The sequence below is a fragment of the Diadema antillarum genome, unplaced genomic scaffold, assembly GCF_040938485.1.
Source record: "Diadema antillarum isolate AM-2024a unplaced genomic scaffold, OU_Dant_1.0 seq00000162_RagTag, whole genome shotgun sequence".
Taxonomy (NCBI): Eukaryota; Metazoa; Echinodermata; class Echinoidea; order Diadematoida; family Diadematidae; genus Diadema; species Diadema antillarum.
This window is the reverse complement of record NW_027271233.1, coordinates 774,332-796,744: the sequence shown is the minus strand read 5'-3', so window position 1 is coordinate 796,744 and position 22,413 is coordinate 774,332. Positions and strand designations below refer to the sequence as shown.

The 22,413-nt window shown below is 39.8% G+C and overlaps 1 long non-coding RNA gene across 1 annotated transcript; it reads right to left on the bottom strand.

Annotated features, from left to right (window-relative positions):
• Positions 1–1,060: 1,060 nt before the first annotated feature.
• Positions 1,061–4,254, bottom strand: LOC139728051 (uncharacterized). The gene is made up of 4 exons (XR_011710785.1): positions 4,190–4,254; positions 3,437–3,508; positions 2,372–2,440; positions 1,061–1,195 (listed from the first exon to the last, which is right to left on the bottom strand). It is a non-coding gene; the product is annotated as an uncharacterized lncRNA (long non-coding RNA).
• Between the last annotated feature and the right edge of the window lie 18,159 nt (positions 4,255–22,413).

Sequence of the window (22,413 nt, the reverse complement as noted above, 5' to 3'; positions counted from 1 at the left end):
CTGAATTCGGTATCCAAAAAACTCGTCGTTAATAACGCAAAATTATAATGCGTACTGAATAATTTCTCCAAATTGACACTGATTTTACGATGCTGCGTGACAGGGATCCTTTCCTACTGTGAAACACCATTTTGTTGAACTTTAAATTTTGTAATTTTGTCAAACGCTAGTTTGTTAAAATTTAAATTCATTAAATTGCCCATGCCATAAGCGAAATCACCATTGGTGTTGTTAGAATAAATCATATTATGTCTATATTATCTCTGAGCATATCGTTCATGAACTCTGCATCATACCAACACATTTGATTTACGTTGATAAATACTATCAACTCAACGGTGCAGATTTGATCATGATAATTATAAAACGACAGATTGGATGAAGATCCCTTACGTCACAATGATCAAAAGAGTGCGCAAGGACGATACTTCCTATAACAAGTTCTTATAACACGCCAATCGGCATGAGAACAAAAGAGTTGGTAACAGAAAAAGAGGACGAGTTAGGCATTTGGCGTGTCAGTTCACGAACCACGGTGCATTTTTTTTTCTTTTTAATGTAGTCGATTGTCATTTCATTTGCGTTTAATATACATAAAGATTGCAAGGAGAATAAGAACGATGATATTATGCCTGCATTTTATTGAAAGTAATATTATGTGACTCAAATAAAGAACATCTAACTAACAATGCAAGAGAAAAAATCAGCAGACGATATCACAACGAAATAAGAGATGTGATAAGCATTCGGCAATGAGAAATTGGCAGCCACTAAATCGACTCTTGCCAAAATTTGTAATTGACCTTTAGTTGTTGGTAAATGATCACAGTGTTATAAATGTCACAAATTTACCATGATACATTACTTGAAATTTCTTTTTCAAAGTTACAATATTACGGGAAATTATAATGGAGATGTTATCTTCTCAATCTAAGAAATTTGCTAGAGTTTACAAACCACCACATGATAGTATTTTTTTTTAAATTAGTACTGTTTATTAGACACGATGAATGAAGATAAATAAAATTGGCGAATAGTTTTGAATAGCTGAGTATAAATGCTCCCACCTATAGATAAAAATCCTAACAAAAATATATCAACGTAAGAAATTATAAGAGTATCAAAGTCTCGAAAATGGAATTCCCTGAAGAGTCATGAAGGCGGGAATGTCAGCTGATGATATTAATGTCCAAACCTGTTGAGAAAGTGTACAAAAATAAAGAAAGTACAGCAACTGCATGGCGATCAGAAGTACAGATGCATTTGTTATCAACATTTGTATCACGGATGATCATTCATCTCCTTCATCTACTTCGTTTCCTTGTCTTCTTTTTTCCCCCACCTAATTGTTATCAATATTACTGATGTCATCAAATGGAAAATATTGACCACTTCTGCTTTTAAGACTATATTTATCATAAACACATTATCATATTTTGCCTGGAAAAATAACAGAAGAGATTGTAAAGAAACAATTGTTTATCAACACCATCTTTAAGAGCCTCACTCCAGAAATTAAGGGTCAGTACTGCAGCCAGTAGAGAACTTCATAAAACAATAAGTGTGCAATACTTTAAGCGCTCTCGACCACAGATGCTACATTTATTTTCCGACACGCCTCCGGCAAAACTGCACCCTTAGAAACGGATGGAGTTGTGAAATTATCAAAGCCAATGATTTGCGTAATATACCAAATTCCTGGTTATCCCCCCCCCCCAAAAAAAAAAAGATACTCACTACTCTGGTATGCTATGATGTCGCATGGTATGCTTTTTATATAGTGTTATCGCCTGGATACAATGCAAAAGTTAATTGAGGTTGAATGTAACTGTTTTTCCTTCATATCAAAGCCATTTTTATGTCGACAGAAAATCTGTTATTTCTTTATTATCGCGATTTTCTTTTAATCATGACATCACATATTATAAAGCAACATTAGGGGCGGGGTATTAATCACCTTCAGTGATAATTTCAGTTTTTGTTATATTTTGAGTTTAATACATATTAGTATATAGTATGTTAAGTTATATACAAATTTGATACTGCAAATTTGATGTTGGTAGTTGTATTATCATTATGTGTTTATTTGTATGTATGTGTTCATGCAGGGCCTCCAAGAACAACAGTGTTTAACCCACTGACGGAGCCACCCTGTGAAAATAAAACATATAAATAAATAAGATAAATAAATAAATAAAATCAGTGCTAGCTTTAGTTTAGTCACGGTGCACACAAAACCAGTAGTTTTCAAGTAAGAGCAATGACCTAGAGTAGCATACTTACAAAGGTATTCAACTTAAGTATCCCTCGACATCAATCACCGAAGGAAAAAATAAAATACGAACAATCCAGAATATCAGTTCAAACTTACGTTATCCCATCTTTTGCCAGCTCAGAAATAACCAGTGTTCAGATTGTCAACACGGGTTCGTCCTAACCTCTGAAAAGATTGAACAAGAATGAAATCAATGTCAAATTATACACAAGGTACATTTTTAATCGCCTCGTTCATTGTCAAACGATATTACATTATATCACATTAATGCAATGTGAATGGACAGAGTAGTTAGAAAATCTTTCTTGGGTTTTAGAAAATGTTGTAAACTGTTGTTCCTAATATGGTTGTATTTACTTCCCTGGTTGAGGAAGAACATTTTTGGGGGCACACTCTGCATGTAATAACAGAAGAAAAAAAATTCTTTGAACTGATTGACAAATTTCCCTTCATCGACGTAGATAAACACTGATCATTCAGTGTTGGTTTAGAGGATAGTGATGATTGTTCAGCAATCAGGAGGTCGTGGGTTTGCATCTAATGATTTTTATCATTATGTTTTTAATCACGCCTACTATTCAAATACTGAATGATCGGTGTTTACTTACGTCGATGAAGGGCAATTTGTTTTTTGATCAGTTGCAATGAAAATAAGTCGGCGCGAGAATAATTGATTTCAGAAGACAATGCGATTCGTGTAAACGAACTGGATTAATTCTTAATTTATCATATCAAAATTATGATATTTTTGCTTGTGTCCAAAGTGCACATTTTGGCGATGCCTGATTGTGAAGTTTAAGGTATTTGTGTCGTTCCTTATTTATGTCTGGTTCTCTTGAATCACAGCAGAAAACTGCCTGACAAGCCGAAACAATAATATTCAAGAGCCTAAATGAAAGAAGCGTATACCAGTATCTTATGTATTATTATTGTCACTGTTTTTTTTTTCTTATTTTACGGAAACCAATACAGCAAAGGAGAAGCCTGTGTTTAAATATCTTTTTGTTTTCCTTTATTTGTTTAATATTTTTGTTTTTTATTGTTTGGGCGGGAGCAGATGAAGGTGCACATTGGTGAAAGCTGATAATCATGTATGAGTTTTGTTAAGATCCGAATGGAGAACGGGGATTGGAGGACTTGGACGTGAGAGAGTAGGCCTACCTTGGCACTGGGCACCATGTCTGGCCGGCCTCTGTACAGCCCCTCATCATTGGCACCAAGTGTTAGTCCGCTCTGCGGAGAGTACATAACAGTGATTGACAGGTATGTAAAGAAAACTACAGCAAACAAACAAACAAACAGACAACCAACTGATCAACCTCCAGCTTACAACTCTAGTTGCGGCAGTTTTCATCTTTATACGATCCTGAACATGAGCGCTTGATACATGTGTAACGACATGCAGAACAATATCATTATCATCTTCGTCAAATACGGAACTAAAATGATGTCACTTGCAATGCCGTATTCGTGTGCAGTTAGGAAATCACTAGCAAGCAAGATTTCTTCTAGGCAACATCATGGACATCATCATAATTATCAACAACAACAGCAAAGCAACAACAATAACAAGAAAGAAATTTCGGTATTACAAGCAGAACGTCTCGGACAGTAATGATAAACGACATAATGCGTTGAGTTGGCTCAGTCGATAGCGCGTCTGCCTCACCATCACTCCGCCCGGGTTTGAACCCGAGTCTGAACTGAGCAATGTTGTGTGTAATCATACCGTCCCCTCTAGCAGTACTGCACGAGGCAAAAATACTCTGTCCCTCGGATAGGGCATAAAATGGAGGTCCCGTGTATGAGAGAGTAACAACTCATGAACGTAAAAGATCCAGTGGTAAAACTGACTACTCAAAAGACGCCTACCAATATTATGCAATGATCGATAAAAGTTTGTTTTTCACTCACAGCGCGTTCATGATATGAAGGCAGCGACTCTTCCCGGGACGACTGGCCCCTCCGACCGTTCCCCTCTCGCTGATCCCGCTGCTGGGCTCTATTCCACCTCATCTCGTACTCCATGGGACCACGCCCACTAATGGCTGCTGCAGGTGGAGACCCCGACGACCTGTCCTGCAGCGGGCGTGCCCCGACTGTCTCCGTTCTCATCTGAATGTCATGGCCCCTGTTCGGCACGCCGAAAGAAAAGTTCGGTGACCTCCCAGCCTCCCCTTCGTCCTTTTCCATGCTGTAGATAAAGTTGACGCCCTTATCCTTATCGCGTATGCGCATTATGAAGAAGCAGAGTCCGAGAATGAGGAGGCTGATGATGACGAAGAGAGTGACGGCGACGGATAGGACGATGATGTAGATGGGCGTGCTGTTCTGGTTCACCTCACAGCGATCTCCTTCGAAGCCGGCAGCACAGCTTTGAAGGGCAAATAAAAGAAAAAGAAATACACGTCGATTTGATAATCTAACATAATCTCTAGATTATTTACACATCCCTTTTAAGCAGTTGAACGTAACAGATCGGATTTTGAAAGCTGAGTGTTAAAATCACTCGCATTTTTCAAACGGAGATCGATCTATAGGGCACCGTCAAACGGGACCATCACATTCTCTGTAATTATTCGTGTTTTCTTTTCTTACACCGTGAATTTTGTATTTTTTTAATCAAATTCGACTGCCTTGTATGTAATCAAGACCAAAGCTTTTCAAATGAGGTCTCCGTCTAAAAGCCTTCAAAAGTTTACGGCTTCTTATAGATTGCATCTTTTCGTGGACTGCGGCAGGGTTTGGAAGAAATCTCTCACTTGGAGATTTCTTTTCTCAGAGGGAAAGTTCGCGGAAGATAGCAACAACTTTTTTTTCGAGAGAGAGTTTGTGTTTCTTTTATTCGAGTTGACATACGAGATGAATACTCACACGCACGTCACTTCCAGGCCGGTTGTTACAGCGCATGCGCCATCATTCTCGCACGTATCCGAGGAGCAAATTTCTGCAATTTATGATAAGATTGTGGTGGTTAGACTTGACAGCCAGGCTGTTTCTATGTCAAAATTCAGTACAAAGTACATCAATGCCCCCACACAAAAAAAGAAGAAGAAAGAAATGCTAAGATTCGCGGGCTCGAAAACGCACGCACACACACACACACACACACACACACACACACACACACACACACACAAGGGAATTACAGACCAGTGCATTGAATTAAAATGAACTATAGCTGAGGGTCAAAATGCCCTGACGAGGAGTAACGGAAAGGCGATAAGTTCGCAAGTTATACAGTTAGGAGGTAAGGAAATCGGAGAGACGGGGAATTGAGGAAGGAAGATGGCATTATAATATTATGCTTGGCAATGTAGACTGAAAATTGGTGAAGAACGGCACACTAGAACTGTTTTTGGCTTGGATTTATATGACAGTTACTAGTATTCCATTTCTTGACCATGTGCAACTATTGTATAGAGGGTACCATGCATCTATTCAGTGAGGAAGGCGTGTAATTGTGTATAAATCCAATACATTTCAAAAGGTAACACTGAGAAAAATACTTGTTAAAACGTAAAACAAAGCAACATGTCTTTGGTTGATAGTTATAACTTTTCACTTCACTTAATATCGGCTTCTGACAATTTCCTCAGTGATAAATTGCAAGGGCTCCAAACACAAAACCATGGAAATACAGTAAGTCTGATCTTTCAACGCTATCAACGTGATTTTGAAACCAAAACTTCACTTTGACAGGTGAGAAAAAACAAACAAACAAATGATCCAAGACTACCTAGCGTCAAATTGACACGCTACTAAAATAAATGTTTGTCATTTGTACCTTGGATACTTGAGATAGTCGACGGAATGGTCTGGAACCTCGTCACCTGAGACACTGCCTCGTTCACCATCGACGACACGATTTCGACGTCGGGTGGAGCTCTGAAGAGGAGGATGTACTCCACCTTGATGCTGCCTGCAGAGAAGTCAACGACCCTCGATCCCGCGTAACCCTCGGTGTTGTTATTTATTGCGTCAAGCTTAAAAAAGAGAGAGAGAAAGAGAGAGAGAGACGACGTAACACTTTGGAATTCTTCTTTTCTCTTTATTTCTTTTAGCACCCATACTTTTACGCTAGTCGTTTCTTTTTTTTCTTGTCACTGAGTGCTTCGAAGTATTTTGCACAGCTTGTTTGTTTGTGTTGTAGTGAGACTCGCGGACCGTCGCCTTTTTTTTTAAATCCATAGTTGTAAACAGCGAAACAGTGATGAAGGGCAAAACAAAGCATGTCTTAAACAAATACATTAAAAAACACACACTGGCAAAAACACTGGCTTGGCAAAGACCCTGGTGAAGGAAAACTAGCGCATGCCGATATTAGACAGGTCTGGCATGTGACGTGTGAATTCAGCCGTGCACTGTATTTCATTTTGTTGGTGGTAATGATGATGAAGGTGATCCACGGTATTTGTATAGCTCCATATATCTGTTGTAGAAACATTCAAAGGTGCAGTCTATAGATGGATATGCTGGCCGGTGTGGTATGTCGACTACATCAACAGAGACTCGACTGCATTATGTCTCTATAATCTTACACAGGTATTTATGATGACTATCAATCTATACGCATTTCCAGCAAGTGGAGGAGCCATACTACAGAAATATATTTCTGTGAGCTAGACGATAACGGTATGAAACAGGTTCACTTTTAAAGACACGCATAATTAAAAGAGCTTCTCAGATGATTTTCACAGTTTCATATCGTGTAGTATATAAGTTAATAACTCCATGTATAGATTTGTGAATTCATTGTGGTCTTTTAGCACAGAAATCAATTCTTTGAAAAGCAAAAAAACAAACAAACAAACAAACCACAAATTACAATAAACAGTGATGATGACATAGATCCTCACATATTTCAGAAATGTAGCAATGTGATACCATTACAATACCAAGTGTTTAACAAGTTCCCCCGTGCAAAATTTATCTATGATTTCTTTTGTTCTGCTTTCTTGAGCCCCTACTCGTACATTCTTATAGTGAGGCTGCCATGTCATCATCCTCGTTCACTGTGATATGTAATAAATTTTGAAAAAATTCTTAGGCCTCATCCCAATCACTACAAATTCTTAAACTCTGTACCCAGTATAACCAATTACTAGTTGTTGATTATGTAAAGGTATGAAAATCATCCGGCGGTCTCGTAGTTGGCACGTAGTTATCATCAGCAGTGATGTGAGAGTGAAATGGAATGCTCACCTCATCAGTGACTATTGTCGAGACTCGTCTGTATTCCGCCGATGTCTCATCGTCGAGATCGTCGGTGAAGACCGCTGGGGCCCCATCGATGGCGGATATGTCGAATGACCCACCGAGCTGGCTTGCCACTGCAGTCCACGAAATACAAGAAGAAGAAAATATAACTTAGTTATCCGAGGCATTTGTCAAGTTTGTAAAAGCACTCAAGATTATAAGACTCACTACGACTAGATAGAATGACACATTATAGGAAAGCGGTGATCTTATATTTTCATAGCGGTATTTTCATTGTTACTAAGAACGTTGTCACAAGAATTGTTTTTACTGCTTGTAGCAATGTTGTCATCAATGCAGCTACTCTCTAACAACTTTGTCGACTCGAATCTCACTAAAATTAGGTTACAGATAATGAAAAACAGAGCAGTGTGGCATAATACTACCACGTCATATATTACCATGGATGAGCAATTGATTTTTGTTTCAACCGGACTCAAGTTACAAGAGTTTATTGGCCATTATGTATTTCAGCTAGGTGAAGCGTCGTCGGGTAAAAATTCTCTGCAGAAAACACGTCCAGCAATAATTAGGATGTCTGACTTGTGTTTGCCATACAATCACAATGTGAAGAAAAAAGATAAGTAGAAAGAGGAGAAAAAGAAAAAGAAAAAGAAAAAGAAGAAGAAGAAGAAGAAGAAGAAGGAGAGAGAGAAGATAAGGAAGAATTTGTGATCTAAGTTAGTGGTTACCGATTCAAGAACAATAAATTCAAACATAAGCAGAAGAAGAGAAAATATGAGGCAAAAGAAAAAAAGGTTAACTACAAAAAAGAGACTAGCATAAAGGAGAAGGAGGAGGAGGAGGAGGCGAAGAATATGTGATAGTTAGTGGTACATTGTTGCAGAAGAAGAATAAATTCAAACAGAAGAAAAGAAAAGACGAGGCAAATTAAAAAAAAAAGTTCACTACAAAAAATAGACTAGTATAAAGAAGAAGAAGAAGAAGAAAAGAAAAACTCAAAGATTGTCACGACTTTTAACCCTAATTTGATTACAATAAGTCATATTTCGTACCTTGGACGCAGATGTCATTTTGGTTGGTAAATCCTGCTGAACAATCGCACTGGAAGCCGCCTATTGTGTTCGTACACATCTGGTTCGCGCTACACGGATTGTTGTCGCACTCGTTCACATCTTGTAACGAATGAATGAAAAGAGGAGAAAGATTAGAATACTTAATACGGACGTATTTTGGAGCATGAACGCAGTAACGGGTGCACTTATGCACCCACCAGTGCGGTTTAACAGATATGGTTGCGTTTGCCTCTGTAATATACCATTGCAACCTGTCTGTATGTAATTTAATACAATTTCTTTAGATGACATTCCTATACAATGCTCAACAGATGCAAGGAACTTGGGTATCATTTTTTATGAAAATCTGTCTTTGAAGACTCATGTTAACAATGTGTGCAGATCAGCATCATTTGCTCTCCACAAAATTGGCAGCATCCACCAATTTCTGACCTCTCTTCTTTGGTAAGGAGAATGGAGAAATCCCCATGAAAAGTATTAAGTGGTCAAAACAACATAAAAAAAGGTGATACACCTGGTTAGTAAGACCTACATAACAGGTCCCAGTGACTATGGTGACTTTTCGCTAGTCCGGTATTAAACTAGGAGATAACCATAGAATTAATCCCCCAATAGTAATGTTTTATAGTCATATGAGTTCTCACCGGTTTCACAGAGGGTTCCCATGTACGTGGAGGGGCAGGCACATTCGAAGGAGACCCGATCAACGGCAGAACACACCCCGGAGTTCAGGCAAGGAGAAGTTGAACAGGGTCCCGTGCCTGAGGAAGAAAGCAAGTGACAAAAAGTAATCACAATAGAACAGATATCATTAAGTTTACATTGAAATTGCAAATTGTCATCTCGGGATATAAATAAAGATCTGCATGGTATAAACACGTCTGACATTCTCAAAATTATGATGCTGGGAAACAGTAATTGTGATAAGTTAATACTTCAAGTTAATACGTCAATACTTCATTGCAAAGGGCATTCTTAAAGTGGATGAAATTTATTTCGCTCTAAAGAATTTACCCGCGTAAAAGTCATTGGTTGAGGGTAACTCATTGCTGATATCAAACACGTTGTCAGTGGTGGAGGCATCGAAAACGCCCTCTACGTCCGATTCTGTGAGAGATGCTGAGGAAGTGAAGTACAGCACCATGGTAAACTCCGCATTGAGGTTGTCGGTTGGATCCACCGTGGAGGCTGTGATTTGGAGACCGGCGAAATCCCCGCTGAGGGTGCTCTGCCGGAACAGCGTTTCCAACTGGGAGAGAGAGAAAGATTTACGATTTTTTTTCATTATTATTACACTTCATTGTACCGTATTGAAGCATGCAGATGTGCTTATTACTAACCCCATACTCTTGCTTCCGTAAAGGCCATCAATCCACAAAACCATTATCAGTATATCTCTATCACAGTCACATTGGATTACCTACCTGTCGTGCATTATGCAACACTAGTCTCACTATCCAACCAAAGAAAACAACCACACAACTGGTACTACGTAGTACATAATTATACAGATTATGATATATTATTATCATATCATAATCACATTCATTTGTTTAAAAGTTGTAGGAGACAAAACATCGAAATTTGGGTCCTACGTGATTACGTAATAGAAAACATTGACGTTGGAATACACTCATGAAACACTCACATCGATAGCCAGGTTCGTTTCACTGTTTGTGACGTCAGTCTCGCTGAAAGCGCCCACTTGATCACGGATGCGATTTAGTCGTAAGTGAGCGTCGATCTCTGTCGGATCTGTGAACAAGAGGCAAAATGGAACAATCCATGCCATTTGTTTGTTTCTGTAATTACACATGCATATCATAAATACATTTTTTTTTTCAATAAGAGATAAGAATTCACCAATAACAAAAAGCAAAAACAAAACAACGCAAACAGAGAACACATATACCGGTAGGCCTACCCTAAAATCGAGGGTGACGCACAGATCATAATAACTATACTTCTTTTACGCAATCTTCCGCACACTCTCGAGCCACACTTTTTGCGATTTGAGTCAAAACAAAGTGTTACTGCCACCAGATTATACCTGAAAGACTGCAGTCATATGATATCATCCGTTTTTTATTGCTATATTTAAATAACCACGAAGTAATCAAGCGATTTGAGGCACATCGCAATAGTTCTTGGCACTTCGCAACACGTTGTAGCACTTTGGATAGCATCTCATTTGAACTTGCTGCTTCTTCGCAGACGGGACTTCGGAGTACCTTCTGGCATTGCAAACGAACTAAGCCATTTTTATCATACTGAACCAGAAATTCAAGGGACTGAACGCTTACTAGTTACGACTTGGACGATGATGACGAAGCTGCAGGTTGCCACGTTGCCCGACGAGTCCGCTGCCGAGTACAGAACGACGCTGCTGCCCTGGCCGAAGCTCTCCCCGGACTGCCGGTTCGAAGATGGAGTGATGCTCTCTCCCGAGTTGTCCGTCACTGTGGGGGCGGTCCAGGTGAGGATGGCCGTCTCGGAGGAGCTGTAGACGTAGGCCATGACGTCAGCTGGACAGTCCACCAGCACCGGATCCTCTTGGTCTGGGGGTATGGGGTGAACACACATTTCAACTCTTAAGCAGAGACGGGAACGGAAAGCGGGGATGAGTACAAGAGCGGATATTCTGCTCGCCAATAATCTCTGGAGCTCAGATGGTTTAACTTCAGCTTTATTGATATGCGAATGATGCTAGTTGTTCATATTCATGCACGACAAAGTTTTGTATGTACGTTAAGCAATACTCGCTGTCATAATTACAATAATTTTTTCAGTCGGGTTCGGCATTTATTGCTCAAGTGACAAAAATCAAAGATCACTTATGTAATAGTTACCAGTAATCACTCGCGGCAACAGTTTTGGACGATTGGTATGCTATCTGTTATTCGAGATAACTCGAAGCATTTCATCAAGAGAAAAGAAGGATGTTCAAAGTATTACTACTGAAGTAGGGGAAGTTGGAGGCAACTCATGTCCATTATGCTGAGAAATTCATGCCGTTCGACAATGACCAATATGAGAAGTTGTCGAACTGTAACTGTGTGTATAAAATATCTCTTATTTTGTTTACTGTTTGATTGATCGAATGATTAATCAATTCATTCATTCATTGATTAATTGACTGAGTGCCTGAGTGACTAATTGATTGATTGATTGATTGATTGATTGATCGATCAATCGATCAATTGATTGATTTATCGAATGATTAATCAATTCATTCATTCATTGATTAATTAACTGAGTGCCTGAGTGACTGATTGATTGATTAATTGATTGATTGATTGATTGATTGATTGATTGATTGATTGATTGATTGATTGATTGATTGAGTGAGTGAGTGAGTGAGTGATTGAGTGAGTTATCTATTTATTCATTTGTCTATTTATTTTGGTTGGGGGTAGAGACACTTTCCGTGATTGATAGAGACTGACAATTTTAATACCTTCGACTGTGACTGTGAAAGAGCACGTGGTCTGTGATCCCGCCGAGTCGGTGGCCGTGATGGTCACCACCGTTTCCCCGATGGTGAAGTTGGCACCCGACTCGTAATCGGAGGACAGGGTGACATTGCCGTAGTCATCACTGGCAGCCGCCGGTGCCCAGCTCACTGCAGTGCGGTCGACTCCGGGGTCGCTTGATGCGGTCACGTCCGACGGGCAACTGGTGAAAATGGGCGGGGCGTCCACTGTGGCAGTAAATAGATTTAAGATTTATAAGGTTTGTTTATGTTAGTGTCGTCGGGGGCAAATTATTTGTATAGGGCCCCGATTTTTTTTCTCTCTCTTCTTTCTTTCTTTAAAACAACAACAACAACAGTAAATAGAGGAAAGCACTGTAGTTCGCATAAACATCTGCTTTTACTGTTGCCAATGATACGCTATTGTGAATTATGAAGATAATTGTGTTCCGTTTAGCAGCTAAAGTTGGAGCTAGGTATAAGCTGCCAAAAATAGAAATCGAGGTGCTTAAATTCTGATAACGCTTCTACTACGGCAGTGACTATAATTGCTATGATATTTTACATGATTTCATAGAATTCTGAGAATCAATCACATTATGGGTGTATATTTCTTAACGTGCAGTTGGCAAAGGCAGATATAGAGAAAAATAAAGAATGAAGACAAAATGAAGTATTCATGATAATGGTCGTGATAAGACTATCCATTAATTCTTCTACTTTTCTTTAATGCAAAGTGCATGTGTCACACTTCAAGGTTGCTCCCTCGTTAAAAAAAAGAATGAAAAAGAACTAAATTCATGAAAAAAAGGAATGTAATATCACCTGTTATTATGACATCAAATGTACAGACGGCATTGTTGCTATTCTGATCACTGGCAGTGTAGCTGATCTCGTGTGTGCCCTCGGGGAATGCCGTGCCCGACTCAATGTTGACATCTAGGGTGACATTATCGGTGTTGTCGGTTGCAGTTGGTGCTGTCCAGGACACGACCACTGGTAGCTGAGATGAAGGGAGGGTCAAGCTGGTGTCATTGGGACAGCCAGAAATGACTGGGTCTTCCGTGTCTATGTGAGGAAAAGGGGAGAGAAAAGCAAGTACATTTACTAAGTGATACTGTAAACGTCCATACTTTCGCGCGATTAATTTTCAAAAACTCAAAAACATATTCGCGATTTCTTGGATTAGCGCTGCACGATTATCAGTGCATCTGGAATGCGCAGAGAAAATTGGGAAGATGTTTTTGTGGGTTTTAGAATTCGTACCAGCTCAAAGTAGCGAATGCGCGAAATTTAATGCACCACGAAAATTTGTGCGGTTACAGTCGTTGAATAAAATACAAACTCGTGGTGTACTATCCATGTTTTGAAGAAACCTACTACTGCATCCCATGAACAGTCATACTCTCCATTCGGAGACTGATCATACTCGAGTTCACAATTCTGTGGCAGAAGAGGTCTTCAATTTGAATATTCAAAGTGCTTCATCTCCAAGTGCTGTTTGTGATGAGTTACCTGAATGCTTTGATATGTCACATTATTATATACAACAATTTCGTTTGTATTACGCTCTTACAAACTATTTAGTTGTTTCACAGTGTTTTGCATCAAATCGTCCCTAGTGCCACTGTTATTATATTCTACACGCCATGCCCATGCAATTTCTCTTTTATCATATGTACTCAAACCAATTATATTTCAAATCTAAAACCAAAAGCAATATTATTTATCAAAATTAATTTCAGTTGATATCATATCATTACATAATTACAGTATATAATTGTTAGTATTAAACGGGGATATCATTGCTGCTGAGATACGTACTAAAAGGTTTAAGCAACTGATTAGATATCAGGAAGAAAATAAAGTACGTTACTTGTTCATCTTATTCCACTTGCTAAAGGCAAAGAATGACAATCATCTTCTAGAGGGAAGAAAAAAATCAAACCTTGCACAGTGATTGAGAAGGAACACGTGCTGGTGAGGTTGACGCTGTCAGTGAAGGTGTAGGTGACCGCTGTCGTGCCCAGTGGATACTGAGTGATGTCGGGCGTGACAGAGACCGTCACGTTGCCGGTGTCATCCGTGGCTGTGGGCTCTGTCCAGCTACTGGAGGCGTAGTCCTGGCCTAAGTCCGTACTGACCGTCTGGTCACCAGGACAGTCACTGACCACTGGTGGTTGGTCCTCTGTGATTTAACATTCAGAATGACAAACACTGTATTTATATACACGTCAATGTACACAGGTATAGATGCGTACATACGTAAATACACGCAGACATAGCATGAATAATTATAGCGTGTACTCACACATTGATATGATACACCCTGTACTACGTACAAACACACACTGTCCCTTTAAAGATACCTAAAAATTTTTGAATGAGGTATAATGGATTAGGCGACATGCGTTAAGAAAGTCTATACGGTTCTTTACTTTTTAGGGCATCATATAACTCTGCGTAATCCCGCTCATCATCAATTTGTAGACAACCGAATAGTTAATATGAAATGACTACATTTCCAGGAGCATGTATGCATTTGCCAGTAACTGATATAAAACTCCATAATAATGTTATTTTTTAGACTCCAACAAAACAATTATTACAATGATGTTTAAGAACATTTTCGAAATATCTCAATAGCAGTAGCAGCAGAAAATTAATGGAAGAGGTAGTAGTAATGGTATAATAGTCGTAGTCGGAGAAGTAGTAGTAGTGGTAGTAATAGTAGTAGTAGTAGTAGTAGTAGTAGTAGCAGTAGTAGTAGTAGTAGTAGTAGTAGTAGTAGTAGTAATAGTAGTAGTAATAGTAGTAGTAGTAGTAGTAGTAGTAGTAGTAGTAGTAGTAATAGTATTATAGTAGTAGTTGTAGCAGCAGTAGACGACTTTTTATCTCACCGCTGATGGTAATGAGGAAAGAACAGACGACACTATTGCCAGCGGCATCTACGGCCACGTAAATGTTGACGTAGAATCCCTGAGCCAGCTGCACACCGGGACTGTAGGTGGAGGTGACCGTCACCGTGCCCGAGTTGTCGCTGGCTGACGGGGCCGGCCAGCTGACGGACATGGTGGCGACATTCGGACTGATCGTGGCCTCGATCCCCGTAGGGCAGTCTGTTAAGACTGGGTCCTCGTTATCTGTGGTTTATTTCATCAAAAATAAAGGTGAGACAATAATAACAAAACAAAATGACGAGAATAGTGATAAATTTGTTTCTAGAATAAGCCATCTGCATTTATAGTTTATTGAGAATGGTGATATATCCTTATATTTTAGGCTTTACTGCAGATTTTTTGCATGGTAAGATGTTTCTGATAAAACTACCCTACACATTTACACATCAAATGTGACAATTCGAACACTTTTTAAATCACTGCCGCTAATGGTTACAAATAGTACCTTTAAAAAGAAAGGAGAGTAAAAGTTAAACGAGATTACCATGCCAGACAGAAACTTTCAAATAAATAGGTTATTCAAGAAGAATGAATTGTCGGTTTTGGAAGGGAGAATGTTTTTGTAATTTGTTTATGCTTCGTTGAGTGTTCAAAACTTTTTTTCTTGTGTTTGTTTTATCATAACTATTGTCCATAATTGTATACATGTATTCAACAGTAGTCCCTACTTAACATTTATCATACTAAGGAACTCTTTTTTATTGGTTCTCTCTATCTCTAGCTAACAATTTCGAATCATTTTTATGCACTAAAGCTGGGTTTTATTCCATCTGCAAATGGTAAATACTTCCTTTAAAGGTGAACTAAAGATCTAACATGCCAAACAATAAACAAAAAGAAAAAAGGAGAACTCTCAGGTAGTTTTGACATACATGATATACATACCATTTACAGTTACATCGAACGAGCAGGTGGCAGTTTGGCCCGCCGAGTCGGTGGCCGTGTACGTAACTGTGCTGGTGCCTATGGCAAAGCTCGTCCCGGGATCCGAGTCCGACGTCAGCGTGACGTTTTCTCGGTCATCCGACGCGGAGGGCTCTGTCCAGGTCACGACGGCTGTTGCACTTCCGGGGTCAGTGTTCTGGTTGATATCAGCAGGGCAGCCAGAGATAGTAGGCGGGTTGTCCGCTGTGAAGTGAAAAAGTGATGATAAGACCGTTGTGTACTGCATTTGCTCAAGACCATGGAGTAGAAGTTAGACGGTTAAATCACATTGGAAGTTATCAATGCGAAAATCCGATTGTATTTTTTGTTTGTTTGGGGGGGGGGGGACATACTGTATAGCAGAAACTTATCCACGTAAATCATTATTTCTAGCAGCAACATTTTGAAGGCTTTCTGTTTATTCCTTAAATAACATGGCATATTCCTCTTACCGATGACAGTAATTGTGAAGGTGCATATTTCTGTGTTTGACGACGCATCCACAGCCGTGTAGATGATGTCGTGCGAGCCGATAGCAAACTGCTCGCCTGGCTGTATGTTGGACGTGAGGCTGACTAGAACATCGTTATCCGTCGCTGAGGGCACTGTCCAAGTTACTACTGCTCTTGTCGAGATCGTGTATCTCGTGATGGATGAAGGGCAGTCGGAGATGACTGGGTTTTCGTCATCTTTGTTTACAAAACAACAACAACAACATAGAAATGTTCAAAAAGTAAAAATAATACAAAAACAAAAACAAAAGCAAAGGCAACAACACTAGAAGTTATCATAGTGCTTGGTGCGTTTTATGATCATTGCGAACTATTAAGCATACAGGTTATCCAGAATGGAAATTGTCCCATAGAGTTAATGGTTTTGGAATATACATCTGGCGGGAAATTAGCGATTAGTGGTAGGACTAGTCCGAATAAACAGCAGGGTTTCCTTAACATACATTATGCAGTCTTCACTGTGAATTCCTCACCGCACAGAGTTTATTTCATCAACCCAGTCGTGTTAAGTGTAAATTTCTAATGCAATTCACTACGAGCAGAAATATATCGCCGTTGTTTTTTTTTTTTTTTTTTTTTTTTTTTACTCTCGCTATCTCAATGGTAAACAGACACTGGATGCAAGAGGGCACTATTGGCTTGTGTGAGGATGGTCGCGGCCAACGTCATTACGAAGATAAACGATATAAAGCTAGTTGAATGTTGATCACACTAGATTACATAATTTACACGCTATTTTCAGTTGTTGGCGAGCTAACAAGCTTGGTCTTTGATGAATCCGTATGAAGTACGGTGTAGGTAGTAGGACCAGCCAGGAATAATGATCAAATCAAGAGTACTATTTGAAATCGATATAATTGCGATCATTTTCGACATCTTTACTTTTTGAATCGGTATCACTCAGACGTTCGGAATATGACCGATGCATAAGAGTGGGTTCATGCAATCCCGTTTCAGCGTACCTTTAAACCATCTTCCTCGTCCTTTCATGCGATAACTGTGATTTTAACTACATTCTTCCACAACATCTGTTAACATGAGTTACGCATAATTACTGCCCTAAATCGCCTGCATTAACAGAGAGAGTGACATACATCAGCAAATTTATGCCAAATCAAACGTAACTTTTCTAAGCTTTTCTCTACCAGTCTATCTATTCACAAAACGTGAGCGAAAGCTCGACATCGGGAGCAGGAAAGACATGAAGAAAGAAGTAGAGCGAGAAAGGGAGAGGGTGATCGAACGAAGAATACTTTACTGGTATAAGTGTGAAATAATGTCACATCAGTGCAGACACTGCACTGCACGGTTTGATACCTTCTACGGTCACTGTGAAGGAGCAGACTCCTACGTTTCCGCTGGAGTCGGTGGCGGTGTAATTGACCTCCGTTGTGCCAAGCGGGAAGGCAGTGCCGGGAGTGTGGCTCGCCACAGCCACCGTGACGTTGTCGCGGTCATCGGTCACGGTGGGTTCCGTCCAGCTCACCACGGCCGTGTCCAGACCGACATCGGTGGACGCGGTGATGTCCATTGGACAGTCGACAAACGTTGGCTCGGCATCCTCTGCAACATAATTCAAGCATAGAACATCTTAAAAGGCTACTGCGTTAGGAAGACTTGCTTCAATACAAAACGGTTATAATGTTCGTTCGAAGCCATGTCAAGGAGTGAATCATTGTAGTATTCAGGTCTGGGATCGTTTCATCATTAACATTGATATAAATATTTGAAATTTTTCACCGGAAATTTGTAACTTTCTTTGCATATTGATCGTTTGATTTGCATTTGCTCCAAAGACATCTTCAGTCGTATTGGGGGCCGAAATGGTTCTTTTTTCACTCTCTTTTCTTTTAAAGCTAGATCTGTTCTCTGAACCCATCGCCTATAAACTGAACCTGGCGATTCCTATATCAAAAGTGTATGAGGGTTTCATAATCTCGACAGGAATGACTAAAATGTAAAGCAAGCTGCTCTCCAGAGGGGGCATTTCATGAAGCATTTTGGACGGATATTTTTCTGACCAACTGTTACAAGCTACAGAAATCCTTGCATCTGATTGGTTGAGAGCAAGTTTGTCCGACAACTTTGTCGGACAAAATGCTTCATGAAATGCCCCCCTGGATGACAAAGATTTGCTTTCTCACCTAGAACATCAATATTGAACGTGCAGAGGGCCGCGTTGGAAGCATCGTCGAGGGCGCTATAGACCACAAGGTACGATCCCAGGCCGAACGACGATCCCGATGTCGAGGTCCCAGCAATGCTGAACACGCCCACGTTGTCCGTTGCCGTGGGTTCCGACCACGACACGGTGGTCATCTCTCCGGCAGGTATGAAGATCGTCACGGACGACGGGCAGAAGGTGAATACCGGAGACTCTCGATCTGAAACAGTGAAAGCGTGGTGACAGAAAGTCTGACTCGGTGCATTCAGTACTCTAGAATATTGGAAGCTTTTTCTTTATGAAAGCAAAGTGGCATGGATATCACACATCGATCAATGATATTAGAAATCGTGGACTTTCAATGACGTATATTGCACGATACACTAGTGGCTGGTACAGGGCAGTTACAGTCTTAGGTTCAACTAATTATCAATTAAGGCATGACTGAGAAATTGAGCTCTCCCTGCTGCAGCAAAGTAAGACGCTGCAAAACATCACAAAACGCAAAATAATATTTATGTACAATTGTACGACATGGCAAAACAAAACAACAAAGAAATTGTTGTTGCAGGAGAGTAGTCAAAACACCATTGATCTAATGAAGATATGAACATTATTAACATCGATTGTAATAGTATAAATACGTCATGAGATATGATTTGCCGCACGTCGCCGAAGACAGACAAGGTATAGATGTTACGTTTGCAACGACTACCCTCATTAAGTTTTTAAATGCCACTCATGGCATGGCGCGTAATAACTTTTGACACGCGTTTATTAACAGATAAATTTAGGTTAAATATACCAAACTTAATAGGCATTGCCAATCTCACCGTGTCCTATCTGCTCACTTGGCCTTAATCACAGTGATTTAAGCATGTTTGTTTGCAACCTTTTTTGTTGTTGTTGTTGTTTAATTTTCCATCTGGGAAGATGGCTGGATAGTCTATGTTCAGCTGCATGACATAGACATAGTTACACTTACGCGTGACACAATGTAAGTCAGTGGTTTACCGATTTGGACTCATGTGCAATCTCATGATCAGGCTGAGAACACGTCGCCGTGTCGGTCACAATTTGAATGGGAGTAGAGTATGGTGGCGTCAGAGTGAAATTTAAGCCTGCCGCACACTATAGGACTCACTGCTATACGAATGACATACTTTGTGTCCGAAATGAATCACGATAGCCTCTAAATAAACACGTTTGTTTATATCAGATCCAAAGTCTGTCAGTCGTGTCGTCTTGAGTCGTAAAGTGTGCGGCGGGCTCCAGCGGATCCATGCGCGATAGTTCGCGGCAACGAACTCACCTTCAACAGTGACATCGAAGGCACACGCAACAGTATTTCCCGTTCCGTCGGTGGCTTCGTAGACGACGGTGGTGTCGCCGAGTGGGAAGACGGATCCAGGGGAGTGGTTGTTGGTGGTGGTCACGGGCCCGTTGGCGTCGCTGGCCACAGGCTCCGTCCAGCTCACTGTGGCGTTCGGTAAGCCGGGGTCGGTACCGACTACGATGTCAGATGAACAATTCACGAACTCTGGAGCAAAGTCCTCTGTGATACAGAAAAACAAGCACGAGAAGGTAAAATAGAAATTATTGCAGCATAATTATGATTGGTCATATAAGGAAATTCGTGTTCAATGGACTTTCACAATTGATTCGGGCGTTGCCACATCTGTCCGAAAGAAAAACTGAATTTCTGCACTCTACTTTAAGAAATTATTTCATCATGACTCATGCAAAAAGGTGAGAAAAGGGCATGGTCAAAGTTTTTTTCAAAAGATTAAAGTTGAGATAGCAGGGCGTAAAAGGATAATATGTATCACTTTCTTTTCGGGGTCTTTTTCTTTGAACGCACAAAAAATGTCACATTGGAAAAAGGCGGGTGTGATGACAGAAACAAGAAAACATCACTACAGGAAAAAGATAATCATATCCCCTCTTAATTATCGAAAGTGGAATATACAGTATAACAATAATCCAAGCAGTTGGTTTGACATTGATTTATATAAGTATGAACTGTCGAAACATTCGCTACTCTTTTGCTAGTGCAACCTCATGTCTAGAAATTCGATAGAGTATGAATGATTCCCCGCGTACAGATCAAACAAAAAGCAACGCCGGGTAACAGCAGACAGCAGCAAGTACATGCAAAGGAGAACAAGATTCCTTACCCAAAACTTGCACAGTAAATTCACAAGTTGCATTGTTGTTGAGAGTGTCCGTTGCTACGTACAATACGGTAGTAAAGCCAAGCGGTAAAATTGCTCCGTTCTGGTAATTTGACGTATAGGTGACCGGCAGACCCGTGTTGTCCGAGGCCGTAGGTTCGGACCAGGTCACGACCGCGGACGTGTTGCCGACTTCGGTGTAAGTGGTGAAGTTTGCTGGACACGTGTCGAAGACAGGCGGAGTCTCGTCTTGCACCACTGCCCAAGAAAAATAAATTCTTTTAATCAACATCCATGTCATATGATATATCTTGTCCTTTAAAAAGATCCCCGGTACCTTATACTAATGGTAACTTAGAGGGATATTCAAGAAGATTTTCATAATTTCACATCATGCAGTACATAAATATATGATGCCACTCCTAGATTTGTGGGATTTATTGGGGTCCTTGAGAAAATAAACCAATACTCTGAAAAAGCCTAAACAAATTACACTGATCAATTAAGGATGATGACAGGAGAGACTCAAACATTCAAGTTAAGTAGCAGTGAAGTTCCACTACATTACCACTTGTTTAACCAACTTCACCTGAGTAGATTACATGCATGCTTTCTTCTATTGTTCTGCTTTTCACGAACACTCAACCCTGCATTGCTATGGCGAAACTGCTATGTAATTGTTCACCGCGATTTGTTATAAATGTTGATATTATTCTCATTACTCATGTTACTTATTCCAATCATTATATATTCTACAACTCTGTACCCAGTATAAACAATCTATAGGTGTTGTTATTTTTTTGTATCTACGATGATTCAATTTATTTTTTCATCGATGTTCTTCTCCAGAGGGGCCCACATACTACAAGCTCTGTCTTTTTAGTGGGTCCCTCCATTTTTCGCACTTAAAGCAACGGTATACATGTACTTCACTTTGATCACTTCTGTTTCTTTCTTATTATGCAATGTATGATTATTATAGGTCCTCAATTGTTGTAGTCTTTTCATTTCACTATGTTCTACTTATCTTATTCTTTGTTATTGAATGAAGTGAAACATGTTTTGTTTGTTATTATACAATGTATGATTATTATAGGTCCTCAATTGTTGTAGTCTTTTCATTTCACTATGTTCTACTTATCTTATTCTCTGTTATTAAATGAAGTGAAACATATGTTTTGTCGAAAAATGAACTAAACTTTGAATTGAATTGAATTGAGTTGAATTGAATTGAATTGAATTGAATTGAATTGAATTGAATTGAATTGAATTGAATTGAATTGAATTGAATTGAACTGAATTGAACTGAATTGCAAAAGTCTGAAAAACGTCTGGAGTTCTCCTTTTTTTTAAAGTGACTGAGTTTGCTTACACAGCACAATGACATTGAAGGCACAGGTTGTAGATTTGCCCGTTGTGTCGACGTAGACGTAGGTCACTTCTGTTGTGCCTATGGGGAAGGTGTCTCCAGGCGAATGAGACTGGTTCAAGTTGACCATGTCAGTGTCCATAACGGTCGGCTCTGTCCAGTCTACCATTGCATCAAAGCTCACCAGGGAGGAGTTCACCGTGATGTCCGACGGACAGTTGCTGACCATTGGGCTATCGGTATCTTTATAGGTAAGAAGAGAATCAA